This window comes from Protopterus annectens, chromosome 6.part0, assembly GCF_019279795.1.
Source record: "Protopterus annectens isolate FY-2018-M chromosome 6.part0, PAN1.0, whole genome shotgun sequence".
Lineage (NCBI taxonomy): Eukaryota > Metazoa > Chordata > Ceratodontiformes > Protopteridae > Protopterus > Protopterus annectens.
Window position 1 is genome coordinate 1193195547 of NC_056737.1, and position 14804 is coordinate 1193210350.

Sequence of the window (14804 nt, forward strand, 5' to 3'; positions counted from 1 at the left end):
TAGTAGTTATGACCACCCGTCCTGGCAGGATTAAAGGGCAGTTCCCTGTGCTTTCTCCTAGTAACCTGGTGCACTTGGGCATTCTGAGGCAGTGTAGCAACTGCCTCATGTACACAGATAACCCTCTCCTCTTACCTCCCAACACTCAGACTTGTGAAAGATGCACTTATATCACCAAATTAGAAGCTATGCACTCTCCAGCCAAGACCGGACTAGCTGGTCAAGAGGAGAAGGTCAATGCCTGCACCACACCACATGGAACACATAGCCCTTCAGAACAGCCACTATCACAGCTGTCATATAAAAACACAACCCACATACCCGCCTTCACGGAGGCTATCAATAGAAATATATCCAAACAGCAGAGACTGCCAATACAGAAATGCACTTGATAACCACGACACAGCACAAACCACAGAACACATAGCTCACCTCCACAGTGTGCCCCTCACCCTAAGCTGCTAAGGCTAAACGCCTTGCCCAATATTCTAATCTTAAGTGACTCAATAGTGAGGCACACAGATGTCCCACTCACTAGGTTGAATAAGAAGCTGTCTATCAGGTGCCAGAATCTGAGACATAACACACGTACTCAGGTCACTCCACAACAAGTACAAGTATGACTCTGTTGTTGTCCATGTGGGTGTGAATGACCTGACATGCACCTCCATGGACTACATGAAAAGAGACATGGTGCAGCTCTCAGATTATGTGGCCCAGGTAGGTATGACACTAGCCCTGAGCAGTATCCAGCCATCAACCAGAATGATACTGCAGTACAAACAAAAAATGATTGACTTCAACAATTGGCTAAGTTTCTGGTGCCATTTTAAGGGGATCCAGTATCTGTCTGCTTGACATAACTGACAGACCTCGATGCTTTGCTAGAGATGGCCTTCATCTGTCACCCCTGTGTTTCTGGGAACTGGCCAGGGCTCTTGCCACCCCTATGGTGCCTTTTTTAGGTGGTGTTCCAAAGACCAAATTATTATCGTAACATCTATAAATAAATGCAATCTGAGGGCCGTGCTGCTCAATGCTAGAAGTCTATGTCTCAGGATGCACTCACTCAAAGCACTCCTCAAAATGGAGAACGTTGACATTTGTGCTGTAACAAAGACCTATTTTAAAGCAGCAGAAAGCACCCTTGTGCTACCGGGCTATAACTCATTCTATACCTTTCGGCCCTGAAACATGGACAGAAGCTCCAAAGGCAGTGGCGTCTCCATATTCATAAAGGATATGCACACCTCCAGACTAGTACCCCAGCATAATGCATCTGAGATACTTCAGGTACAACTAACATTGGGTAAGACAGTGATCCAGGTCATAGCCTGCTAGAGGTCCCCAAACATGACCCTAGACTCTCACTCCACATTCCTAAGCACCCTGGAATCTAACAAGGTCCAACCGAGCACTTTCTTACTAGGAGACTTCAACTACCCATCCATAAACTGGGAAATCTACTCAAGCACCAATACACTGTCCCAATGCTTCCTGGAATTCATCAGTTCCAATGCCCTGGACCAGCTCATTGTGACCCCCACAAGAGGAAGAAACATCTTTGACCTGGTTATTACTAACATGGGTGACCATTGCTCTACACCAATAGTCAATCCCTCCCTGGTCAGATCCAACCATAAACTAATCACCGTGAAAATCCACATCTCACCTACACCCCTCCCCCCCGCAAAGGTAACCACCTTGAAAAACTTCTCCAAAGCTGACTTTGGACTCCTAAAAACAGAGGTGGCTAACTTCACGGCACTCATGCCAATGGAAAATAGCTGCATGACTCTGAATCATGCACCAATGCACTGTACAAACATGTGCATAAATGCATGGAACTAGCCATACCTAATGGAACCAAGATGCTCTCCTCCAAAAAAAAGGAAGCCAATCTGGTGGTCCCCCTGCCATTAATAAACTCTACAACAGAAGGAAAAAACTGTTGCAAAAAAAGGTGAAGTCCCAAGACTGGAAAGACTCTCTTATTAGCCTCAATAAAAAGTTGAGATCATTCATCAAATCCTCTAAAGCCAGCTATGAAGGCAGAATTGCAGCAGACACTAAAAACAATCCCAAAGCCTTCTATAGCTATATGAAGAACAACCACAGCAATACCCATATTTGCTCTGAGCTACTGCACAATGGTACCTACTATACTGCGCCAACAGATATTGCCAACATACTGGCTGACAGATTCAGTGCCAACTTTACCCCTTTCCCCCCCTGAAGGACCAATCACAGTACCTGAAGAATGACAGGCACCCTACATTACTACAGCACAGGTTAAAGCTGCATTGTCCAAGGCCATGAATACAGCTTCCACCATGGGACCCGATAATATCCCTGGCTGTGTTCTATATGAACTACAAAGTGAACCAGCACCACACCTGTGTGCCCTGTTCAGTCACAGCCTCATCTTAGGCTTTGTCCCTATAGAACGGCACACTGCAACAGTTATCCCTCTCCATAAAGGGGGAGTAACTACAAACCCTGGGAATTATCGCCCCATTAGCCTGATGAGTCTGATATGTAAAGCTATGGAGCACATCATCATGGACCTGATTAAAAAAGATATAGGAAATCTCCAAACTATAGACCCCACACAATTGGGCTTTGTGAAAGGGAGATCATGCCTGCTCAACCTGGTTGACTTCTTCTTGAGTCAGTCATCAGGGCTGTGGATGAAGAAGACAGTGCATACAGCCTGCCTTGATCTGGCCAAGTCCTTTGATACCATTCCTCACTCAGGAATTATTGATAAACTCACTAAACTAGGCATAGACCCCTATATCACTAGGTGGGGTGCAAATTGGCTCACAGAACACACAGTGTGAAAGTAGCAGACTCCAAGTCAGACTGCTGAGCAGTCATGAGTGGAGTTTTACAGGGATCGGTCCTGGATCCTCTCCTGTTCAGTATCTACTTCTCAGAAGTCCAGGCCAACACAAAGGGACTCTGGCCGACCAAGTTTGCAGATGACTGCAAGCTGGGAGCCATTATTAACTCCCCAAGTGATGCAGACATCCTAAAGAAAGGCCTCACTGAGACCAATGACTGGTGTCAAAATGTTGGCCTTAAGCTTAACACCAAAAAAGTGCTTCGTCATTCTCTTTGGTAAAAACTCAGTTCCCACTAATTACCACATCGATGGGAGCCCACTGAATACTGAAGACATTATAAGAGATCTGGGATCGCAGGTTGACAGCAACCTCTCCTTCGACCACCACATTGCCACTGTGGTCAGAAAGTCCTTCTGTGTGGCACATCTCATTACCAAGGGTTTTGCATCCAGGAAAAAAGAGGTAATTGTCTCTCTCTACTCTTCCCTCATTAGCCCAATCATTGAGTACAATGCCCCATTTGGCATGTACCTCACTAGACACCTGCAACAGCTGGAGAGGCCACAGAAGTACCTCACGAAGAGGATCCTAGGCATTAAACACATGTCCTACATAGACAGACTTAAAAGACACCAGCTATTATCTGTCTCATATTGCCTACTTAGAGGCAATCTCTGCTTGATTTACAAAGCCATGTCTGACCCAGCTCTTTTAGAAATGCTACATCTAAAGAAATCCCAATCCCTACACACCACATGCTCCAGAGACCTCAACCTCATTACCACAATCAACAGAACATGCTAGAGGGACAGGATCCTCACCCAGAGACTGCCCATGCTCTGGAATAGACTTCCCATACATGTCAAGCAGAGCACCTCACTGTCCCTCTTCAAGAGAAATCTTGATGAGTGGATGGGTAATAGAAATGTTATCCCGGGGATCACTCCAGTGGCTCTACTTGATAGAGGCACTGGGAACTAACATCGGGTGGCATGATGCCAGGGCACGTCTATGGGCTAGGCTTGTAAAGGCTCAAGGGCCATTAGCCTAGTACACGCCTACGAATCTATTAACCTATGAACACATTAGCCTTTAGTCCAGAAGATCTATTCCTACACCATATAGATGAATTGTTGACAGTGAAGTGCAGCATAAGAGGGACACACTGCACTCCTGGGTGCGTCATCCTTTGGATGAGACATTAAACTGAAGTCCTATCTCCTTGAATTGGTGGAAGCTCATGAGAATCCCATGACACCTATTGAAAAGAGTAGAGGAAGTCCTCAATGCCCTAGCCAAATTTCTTCCTGGAAGTATAAATATTAACTCAGGTCTCCCTGAAAAGAGGCTGCTACCCTAGTGGGACTAAACCAGTCATCAAAGGATAGATAGATAGATAGATAGATAGATAGATAGATAGACAGATAGACAGACAGATAGAGAGACAGATATATGGATAGATAGATGGATAGATAGATGGATGTATAGCTAGATAGATAGATAGATGGATAGATAGATGGATGTATAGATAGATAGATAGATAGATAGATGGATAGATAGATAGATAGATAGATAGATAGATAGATAGATAGATAGATAGATAGATAGATAGATAAACAAGGGACTCGAGCGACAATCTGTTCACCAGCCCAAAGGACATCAAAGGCAGATGGAAGCAGTACTTCTAGCAGCTTCTGAATGAAAAGACTCCACAGAAGCTGTAATGCTGCAGTCTACAATAAAAGTGGAAGAAGAGCCCACCATAGAAGAGGTAAGAACAGCAATGAATTCAGGGGAAACAGCAGGCTTAGATGAGGGCACAGCAGATATGATCAGGATGTTGAGTGATTTAGGGGAGAAATGACTCTGAGAGTACTCGTACTAGACTATATGACTAGTCTTGACCATGATTATTATAAGGCTGTCTATCTAGAACTCCCTGACACTGAGAATGACCATTTGCTGAGTTTGCACAACTTTGTAGCTGGTTGCTAACTGATACCTCATGATACCAACATGCAACATTTGTGCTGCACAGCCCACACTGGTTTCTATCCATTTTCAAACAATATTCAGAAGTTGATGTTAGTTTATCTATCCACATATCTGGATTCATCTTACCCCAATGAACTAATTCTGCCATTCTGCCTATCAGATGTTCTACTCTCCACCTCACGGGGACTGCTGGTGGTTCCACAAGTGAGTTTAGAAACATATGCCATTTGCTTCTTTTACTCTCAGGCTCCACATCTATGCAGCTTGTTTCCTTAGTAGCCAAAAGCCTGTTCTACAGTAGCCTGGTCTAGCAGGTCCTTAAACACTGATCTTATTTGAATTGGTGTCTGGTGGTGAGGCTGATCATCTTTTAACATTTTATACCTAGACCAACATTGGTTTCACTGGTTGTGTTAGTTTTAACTTGTTCACATTCATGTGTTGGGGCATTCTATATAATGATACCTATTTATTTCTGCAAAGCTTTGTGATAAATGCTGGCATTATTTGGATGTTTTATCTTTACACATTTTGTTTTAATGACTTGCTTTACTGTTGCTAATTGTTTGCTTTTGTGCTGTTATTTTTGTTTTATGTATCTATGCATACTCTTTTTGCTTTGTACTCAGTACTTTATGATAAACAATGTTAAGGATGTTCAAACTGAAGAATCCATAGGAGCCTTTATTCAATTAAAGGGTTGGATGGCAGCTAGGACATGGAGACAAACTACTTTTTGTTCAATATCCTAGGATGTACATACAAAGAGATACTGTACTACAAATTTATGAGACTTTGTTAATTATCTAAGTAATCAGGGACAACAGTTATATGTTTCAGGCACAACATCACTGCAGTCTCCTTAACAAGACATACAAAAATGTCGGCATTACACATTAAACCACGGAAACAAGATAATAGTTCACAACTGTTGTGAAACACATTGTCACACAAATAAAAAGACTATATGGTTAACTACAATATTATCAATAAAATTAGAGCAACCAGGAAAACAAGAACATGCACAACTCTTTTCAGTCTTTCTCTTGTGCTCAATGTTCCAGCCTGCCACTCAAAGTTTTTGGTTTATCATTTCCTTTCCCCCCTACTATCTTTTACCTCATTGCAGTGTATGGTTTATTATGAATATACTATGTATTTTGTATCCTTCACCTCACCTCTTTTGTCTAATTTATTAATTTCACCCATTTCTCCTTGATTCAGTCCTTACTATCCTACTATCACTCTATTTCTCCTCTCCACCTCTGCTCTTCATGCAGTTTTCCCCATCATGTTACTTCATGCCTCCTTTCCTCCTGCATTAGTCTCTTGTCTTATGTTGCAAGTTCTACCCTCTCATCGTCTTAGCAGTGCAGTAGTCAGACAGAATTAGCAATGATCAGTCTTTTCACCTTCAGCCATCGTTCATCAGCAATTTGTCTAGTGGTCAGGTTAACCCAAAATCTACAGGGTATCTATATGTAATGAGACAGCATGAGAGCATTTCTGCTGAACTAAGGGAAACACACTGCTGTAGTACAGTTATGGGCACCCTTTAACAGGAAGTATGAAGAAAGCAAGAAATGTCATGAAGGCAATGGTTAACAGCTGCCTTCAGAGATATATATCAGCCCCCCCCCTGCAGAAAGTAGATTATTGATTTCTGAGTGAAGAAAGGAAGCCCAAATGAATCTCCAGGGATTGCTGAAGGTAACTGAAAGGTGCCCCTCTAAGGGGAAGCTTGAAGCCCAACTTTAAAATCAAAAAGGCTAAAAGGAAATTTTCAAAAAGCTCTGTTGCTTTTTTTAAAGCTGTCTCGCTGTGTTAAGCTCGTTTAACATAGCAAGACAGGTAGTAAAAAGCAACGGAGATCTTACGTTCTCCATTGCTGTAAAAAAAAAAAAAAAAGGTTATACTAATGGAAAAAGTCCGGGTGACCGGACCTTTTTCCATTACTATAACTCTGATTTACAACGTGCATGCTGACCAATCAGTGTGCACGTTTTGGAATATTAATGGGGGGGGGGTCGCTGTATAATTTAAGTTCATTTAACATGGTCTTTGGATTATTAAAATATACAAACCCTGACTTCTTTTAAATAAATAAAAAGAATAGGTGTGAAATCAGTGACAGAGTAGCTGTTTTTCATGTAGGTAACACAAAAAAGAAGAATTTACAGTAACATTGAATAACATTCAATTGAAAAAGTAATAGAAGCATTACAGATTACATTGTTACACTTGAAGTAAACACAGTCCTTTCTTACTTCTGAATTATTCCTACCTAGGCTATAAGATACACTATGCTATGGTAATCCAGTAAAATGAAATGTCTGAAAGTTTTGTAAGCATCTGTTACAGCATTGCAAGTGTAAATAGGAAAATATGTGTGTGAGATACACTCATCAGCTGCAGTTGTGACATAACTCTGTGCACATAATAAGTAAAATTAAGACAGGTTTTAGACATATTATACCGAATACTTTATTAACCTGGTAACAGAAATCATATAATTTCAGAAGCCACAAAGGGACTTATTACCTTGTACTTATAACTCCTGCTTATTTGAATATAATGTGCACATTGCTTTATTAGATAACATAGTAAACCCTGTACTGTGCAGTATTGTTATTTTCCTCTGCTCACACTGCCTAGACATGTTCAATTGAATTGATTAAGTAGTAACCAAGTAAATAGTGAATACAGTAGATAGTAAATTACTGATTACACTCCTCACCCTTTAGTGCTTTCTAATCTTTGGTAAGTGGGGTTCAACTTTCAGTACAGTGGCAAAGATGCTGGTAATTAGCCAAAAGTCTTACACCAACATGCAAGTAGTTGTTTAACTGCACTGCTAAATTGTGTGGGCATGTGTATTGTCTATGATGAACAATTGATTTATTCCCAGCAAAACTTTAAGCCATGGTTCTATAACTCATAAAATTGGCATCTCAGACAGTCTTGCGAGTGCCTGTTGATGTATTGTGGGAGTTGCCTTGATGATGGGGAAGTACTCGGAAACCTATAGTAAAATTGCACATAAATTAGCATAATAAAGTAGTTTAGATGTCATTCATTCTACCAAGAATTGTTTGAATTACACATTTACAGACATAGGTTCCTAAGAAACGCAAATCCTAAATGATATTCTGTATGCTACACATCTGGTTAAGGCAGAGATTTATAACATAAACTACCTTTAATCCTTCAGACATTAGCTGTATAGCTGACTATTATGCAGATGATATTTTTACTGAATATTGACAACTGTTTAAATAATAAGGTTATCAGTTTCTTAGTGAGATGGTTGGTAAAATGAGTTCACCTTGGAATTTCATCTTTATTTCTTTAAAGTAAAGGGTCCATGAGAAAATGTCTTCATGGTCTGTTTTTGCTACTGCTTCATGTAGTAAAATAAGACAGATTTGTAAATTGTAATTCTTGATGAGAAATTCGAGCAGAACACTAATTAAATAGATATGAGAGCGAATTCTTAAGGCACTATTCAGCTTAATAAGTTTTGTATTTTTTAGAGTGTCATTACTTTTAACAATTTAATAACAAAGAAGGGAGTCTGCCTACTCTTGTATCTTGCTGCATTACACAGTCGTTGATAAACACTCTTATTATAAAGGTTCTAAGGAACTGTGGCTGTGCAGAACAGCTTCAGTAATGCTCTGCCTTGACTAGCATTTTGTTCAATATTCTGTGATGATATTCTCCATAATATGAATTGATATTATAACTATGCATTGGTATTAAGAAGTTTATAAATTGCTCACCCACATGGCCACTTATCAGGGCACATTGCTTCTGTTTCATCATCAGTGAGTGATCACTGTGGTCTAATGTTGTCTTTCTTCATTTTTTCTTTTAATTTGTCACAACTACATTCATGGGTGGACATAAAATAAACTGAATCTGGTTATGCTTTCATTTATCTCTAATTGAAAGCATGTGAGTGATACATAGAAATTTATGACATGTATTGTTCACTCAAACATATTTACATTATCATCTCTAGTGAACACAACTCTAAGGGTTCATTCTATGGACTACATAGTTTTTGTAGTATGATTCAAGTGTTCTGATTAGACTTGTCCATATTTATCTTCACTTATTGATACATTTCTAAATCTACTTCACTCAGTTATAATATATTTTTAGTATGTAGAAGAGTGTTTATCTGACAATCATTAGTATACTGGTCATATCAGAATATTGGAGACTATTATATATATATATATATATATATATATATATATATATATATATATATATATATATATATATATACTACTCTCAGGCTAAAGAGAACTAATGTTAAGCATTTAATAATAAGAACGCAAGAACCCTTAGAACTTTTATTATGAACCCTTAGATCTTTTATTATGAAGACAATTGATCATGCTTGGTCTGAATGCTAACACCTGTAAACTGTGATGGTCTCCAATATCTGTTAACTGTGTTGTATGCTGTACTTTTTATGCATATGCATTTCCTTACTGTATTGATATTGTATATGTATTATACCTTTAAAATTATGTAACCCTTACTGTATTGCTTATGGAGCTTTTCTCCCTGGGCCTCCACTGAAAACGGGCACTTTCAGGCCCAGTGGACTTCCCTGGTAATCAAACTGAAAATAAATAAAATAAATAAATTTACTGTGTTATAAATGAGATTTTACTTTATGAATGTTTTTAATAGTGCATGATAGGATGATTATATTCTGAAAAAAAGTCTAATCTAAAATTAAATTGTATTACCAAATCAATACTCATTTCCATACATTATGTTAATTCATTATTAATAGTTATATAGGGAAAATAATAACTAATATTGCTAAATCTCCAAGATAAGAGAAAAGGAGTACTGGAGCTCGAAAGGGGTTAGTTTTTTTTCTTTCTTTTTTCATGAGGGAAGTTATGGTAGGCAATCCATTAGATTTCTCCTCATCTAGCAGATTGGAAGTATATTTTACTTCATGTACATTAGAGGGTTTACAAAAATATTTATATACTTGTTGTACAAGTAATTTTGCCATTTTTCTTTTTTCTTTTTTTTTTATTGGACTGAACTAAACTCTTAAGTTATTTGACCAAAATTAAAATATTAAAATGTTGACTACAATGAGAATTATTAACACAGTAGTTACACATTATACATCTGGTATGTATTACAAAATATAATACAAAACAAATATGATGTAAAGTTAAATACTGAGAATGGACTTGACTATTTTATCCTTAAGCACTAACAATTTAAACAATCCAAGGACAAGATCTAATTTATTAAGATATATGAAATTAAATAAAGTACAAGTAGTATTTCTTCAAGAGACTCACTTCAAAACAAATTATACCTTTAGCTGGAATCCTAATGAATATATGATCTTAACTCACTCTTCATATAAGAAAAAGACTAGGGGAACTTTAATTTTATGGAAAAAAATGTCACTATGCCTCTAATCATTTACAAATATGAAAATAAAAAAGGACTCCTAGCCATAGTAATAGTAAAATATAACAATAGACCGTGGACATTAGTAAATATATATTGGTTTCCAGTTATTGAGGTTGGGACAATAAGAAAACACATGGATCTAATAACTAGAGTATATAAAGGACATTTGATTTTGGAAGGTGACTTTAATTGTATATTGGACAAATCAGAGACCACAAGCAAAAGAAATTTAAGTGTAAGTTCTATAGGGAAGCTACTTAAGAAATGGGAAGAAAGTTTAAATCTAATTGATACATTTAGTTATAAGGAGAACAATTTATTATTATTTTTACACCAAGACCACAGATTTGGGACACATACAAGAACTGATAAAATCTTCATATCTCAAGAGCTAAATTCAAAAATAATAAAATTTTCCATAATCCCTTGTCCCTTTCAGACCATAATTCATTAATTCTCAAAATACATACAGATTATAAGAAATTATTTTTTATGTCAAGAATTCCAGTTTACATTGCAAAATTAAAACAATTTAAACTTTGGTTAGATTCAGAAGTACAATTTTTTTTAGATATAAACTACACTACTGAAATAAATGTAATTAATCTTTAGGATACTTTGAAAGCCTATCTAAATGGAAAAATTATTTCATGGTATAAAAACAAGCTAAAAGAGTGAGAATCAGAATTATGTAACAACCAAAAACAAATTACAGATCTCACTATTAATTCATCTACTTACACACAAAATAATCATAAAAAAGCATTGGAAGACTTAAACAAAAAATATAATTAAATCCTAACTCTCAAAACTAATATAGCTATAAAAAGGTTAAAACTTAGTTCCTATGCAGTATCACCCAAACATATGCATAATTTAGCAATAAGATTAAAAAAAATCAATTGAAAATAATATTACAAGTATTATACATGAAGGAAGGATAAAAAACAAAAAGGTTTTGGATATAAATTATATACTAGATGCATATAAACATTATTTCTCTAACCATTATAATGATACTTCACATATAACTAATACATCAAACTTAGACCTGAAATTAGTAAAGGTAAAGGCGATACTAGAAAAGTTAAAGTTAGACATTCAAAAACAAATATCTCTAAAAGAAATTACTCAAACAATCAAGGAAAGTAAAAGTAATAAAACACCGGGAATTGATGGAATAATTAATGAATTGTATAAGATATTTCCATCTTCAGTGATATCTTTGTTTCACAAAACTTTGAATGAAATTATAGCACAAAAGACAACTCCAATTTCATGGAGATGCTCCTTAATTACACCCATTATAAAAGAAAACAAAGACCCTTTACAGTGTAGATCTTATAGGCCAATATCTTTACTTAACGATGATTATAAAATCTTCATGTCAATATTAGTAGAATTAAAAAATCATTGACACACATAATAAATGAGGATCTAACAGGATTCATTTATAAAAGACACACACGACAATATACAAAGAATTCTAACACTAATAGATTTTCTAAACAGAAACACCCAAGAAGCTCTAATAGTAGCTTTGGATATAGAAAAAACCTTTGATTCGTTGAGCTGGGATTTTCTTTTTAAGGCTTTAGAATTGTTTGAATTTCCTACTAATTTTATTACACTAATAAAGAATATTTATAAAAACAATTTGGCTTATGTAAAACTTGGGCCATTTGCCTCAAAAGCTATTGAAATACCCAAAGGTACAAAGCAGGGATGTCCGATGTCTCCCATCCTGTTTGCCTTAGGAATTGAATTATTTGCCTCATTAGTACACCACAACTCTAATATATCAGGCATAGATGTATATGGCCAACTCAATTCAAAAATTGTATTTGCTGATGATGTTTTACTCCCGTTATCTGTCTTGGAGAAATCAGTACAAAAACTAGATGAAATAGTGGAAATGTTGCATCATATTTCTGGCCCTTAGATTTAACAAGGGAAAATCTAATTATATACATTTGAATAAAAAGAGAGAATTTACCTTAACTACAAATTGTGTGATAGGAAAACAAGTTCCCATAATAAAATATTTAGGAATAACACTATGTGATAATTTGGAATCTACATTAGCCACACATTATAGCAACATAATTAATAAAATAAAAATGTTAATAGTAAGCTGAAATAAAATGTTCTTGAGATTTGAAGACAGATTACAAATAATAAAAATGACAATACTTCCAAAAATTAATTACATTGCACAAGCTATTCCTATAGTACCTAACAAGAAAATCTTGAAAGAAATAAATAAAATTCTATTAAACTTTCTTTGGTATCCAAAAAGAAATAGAATAGCCTATACACATCATATTAGATCTTGGGAAATGGGTGGAATTAAACTTCCAGATCTAGAATCATACATAAAAGCTTCCATATTAAGAACTATCATTAATTGGATAGATCCTAATTATTCTTCAACATGGAAAACATTGCTGCACACTATTATTTTTCTAAATGAAAATAAAATAATTAAAAATTGTATATTAAGTGAACAAAATAATAGGATGTGGCACATATTGACTGTTAATATTCAATATAATATAACAAAACCAACACACAAATTATTTAAATAATATTTAGAATTTATTCAGAAGATTTATATATATTAACACGGATATTAAGGTTTGGCTAGACTTGATAATACCCTTTAGCTCTACAAAGAATTTCTTCAATAAAATTCATAATGTTATTTTAACTAGATGGGAGGGAACAAACTTCACTTGTTGGCAACATTGTATAGAGAATCAAGTAGTATTAGACATTCAACAAATTCAGAATAAATATGACATTCCATCAGCAGATTGGTTGATACTACAAAGCATATTATCATATGTTAAGGATCTTAATAGCAAAATTATTAATTCTCCTTAAAAAACTAGTCCAAATTTGATAAGTCTAATATCTGAAGTTATTTACGACAGTTATAATTGGACAAATATAATTTCAAAATTATATAAAATATTGATAACATATAAAACTAACCCTAATGCAAGATATTGGAATTTCATAGCAAAAGGATGTCACACTAATCTATCAATTGAGAGTAAAATAAATCTTTTATGTTCTGTTAACTTAACATTTAATTTACAAGTATGGAAAATATTTACATGGAAATATATTTACAGGACATTTATTACACCTGATAAACTAGCCAAATTTAATTCACTTGATAAATCCATTTGTTGGATATGTTCTTTAAACTGTAAAGCTGATTGGTCTCATATATTTTTTGATTGTATTAATATAAAAAAAATCTGGGAAGAAATTACTATTTTTCTCCAAGCTATATTCACAGATACATTTATTTTAACCAAATCTTTAGTCCTCTTAAATGTTAATGATACTATTGGAATGAATAAAAAAGATCTATACCTACTTTGGTCCATACTAGCTGTGGCAAGGAAATGTATAACAAGAAAATGGAAGCCTTTGCAAGAACCTACTCTGAAAGAATTCTTGAGATTGATGGAAGAAACAGCAACATTAGAAATCAAGGTGAAGGAATCGAGAATTTCACCTAAAACATGGACAAACAATCCTTGGGGAAAAAATCATTTTTATTGAGACATTAAAAATGAACCCTGAACAATTAATGTGTAACTTTATACTTTATTAATTGAATATTATAAATTTTTGTTACTAATTTCATATATTTTATTAATTTGTTTTCCCTCCTTTGTTCAGGTCAATTGTACATAGTGTATATAAAGGTTTATAATACTTATTTATTGATGATTGTATTGTTAAACATTATATTATTTGGAAAATAAAAAAATTATTTGAAAAAAAAATAGTCCTGGATACAGCAAATCTGTATCTGGACTAGACTAGTTACAGGAAAGGAGGGAAATAAGCTTAGAACTGTTTTATTGTTTGTTTCTTTTGCAGAAAAGCAGCTAGAACAGTAGCAAAACACTTTAAATGCAGTACAAGTTTGTACACTTGAGTGTGTAGCAATATTAAGGCAAATACAGTTTAAATAAATGCAGATAAATTAAAAACGACAAAACAAGTGCATAGAGCAATAAATTAAGAAAAAATCAAAATGGAGGCACTTAGAGTATCTCTTTCTCCTTCTTGTTGCTCTTGTAGTCTGCAGGATGCCAAAACTGGATCCACAGAGCTTAAACAAGCACAAACCTGAGCTTTTAAACCAAAAAATTGAAAGGGATGGAAAAACTGCTCAAACAGTCAATAAACTACAATTTCTGGGCCAGAAACCACTCCTCTTGTGGTAGATAGGCTACCTATTGCTTACCACTCCCACTAATAAGCTAGAAGGCTTCCCTCCACCACAGAAAGGTCCGGGGTCTCGGAAACTTACAAAACAGTCCTGGATCCTGGATACAGCAAAATCTGTATCTGGACTAGGCTAGTTACAAGAAAGGTGGGAAACAAGCTTAGAACTGTTTTCTTGTTTTTTTTTTTTTTTTTTTTTTTTTTTGCAGAAAAGCAGTTAAAGCAGTAGCAAAACACTTT

At 35.5% G+C, this 14804-nt stretch overlaps 1 protein-coding gene across 1 annotated transcript in view; it reads right to left on the reverse strand.

The window, feature by feature from the left end:
* LOC122803967 (arachidonate 12-lipoxygenase, 12R-type-like) overlaps positions 1-14804 on the reverse strand; it is a 173872-nt gene that overhangs the window by 15490 nt on the left and 143578 nt on the right. The window lies entirely within an intron of this gene.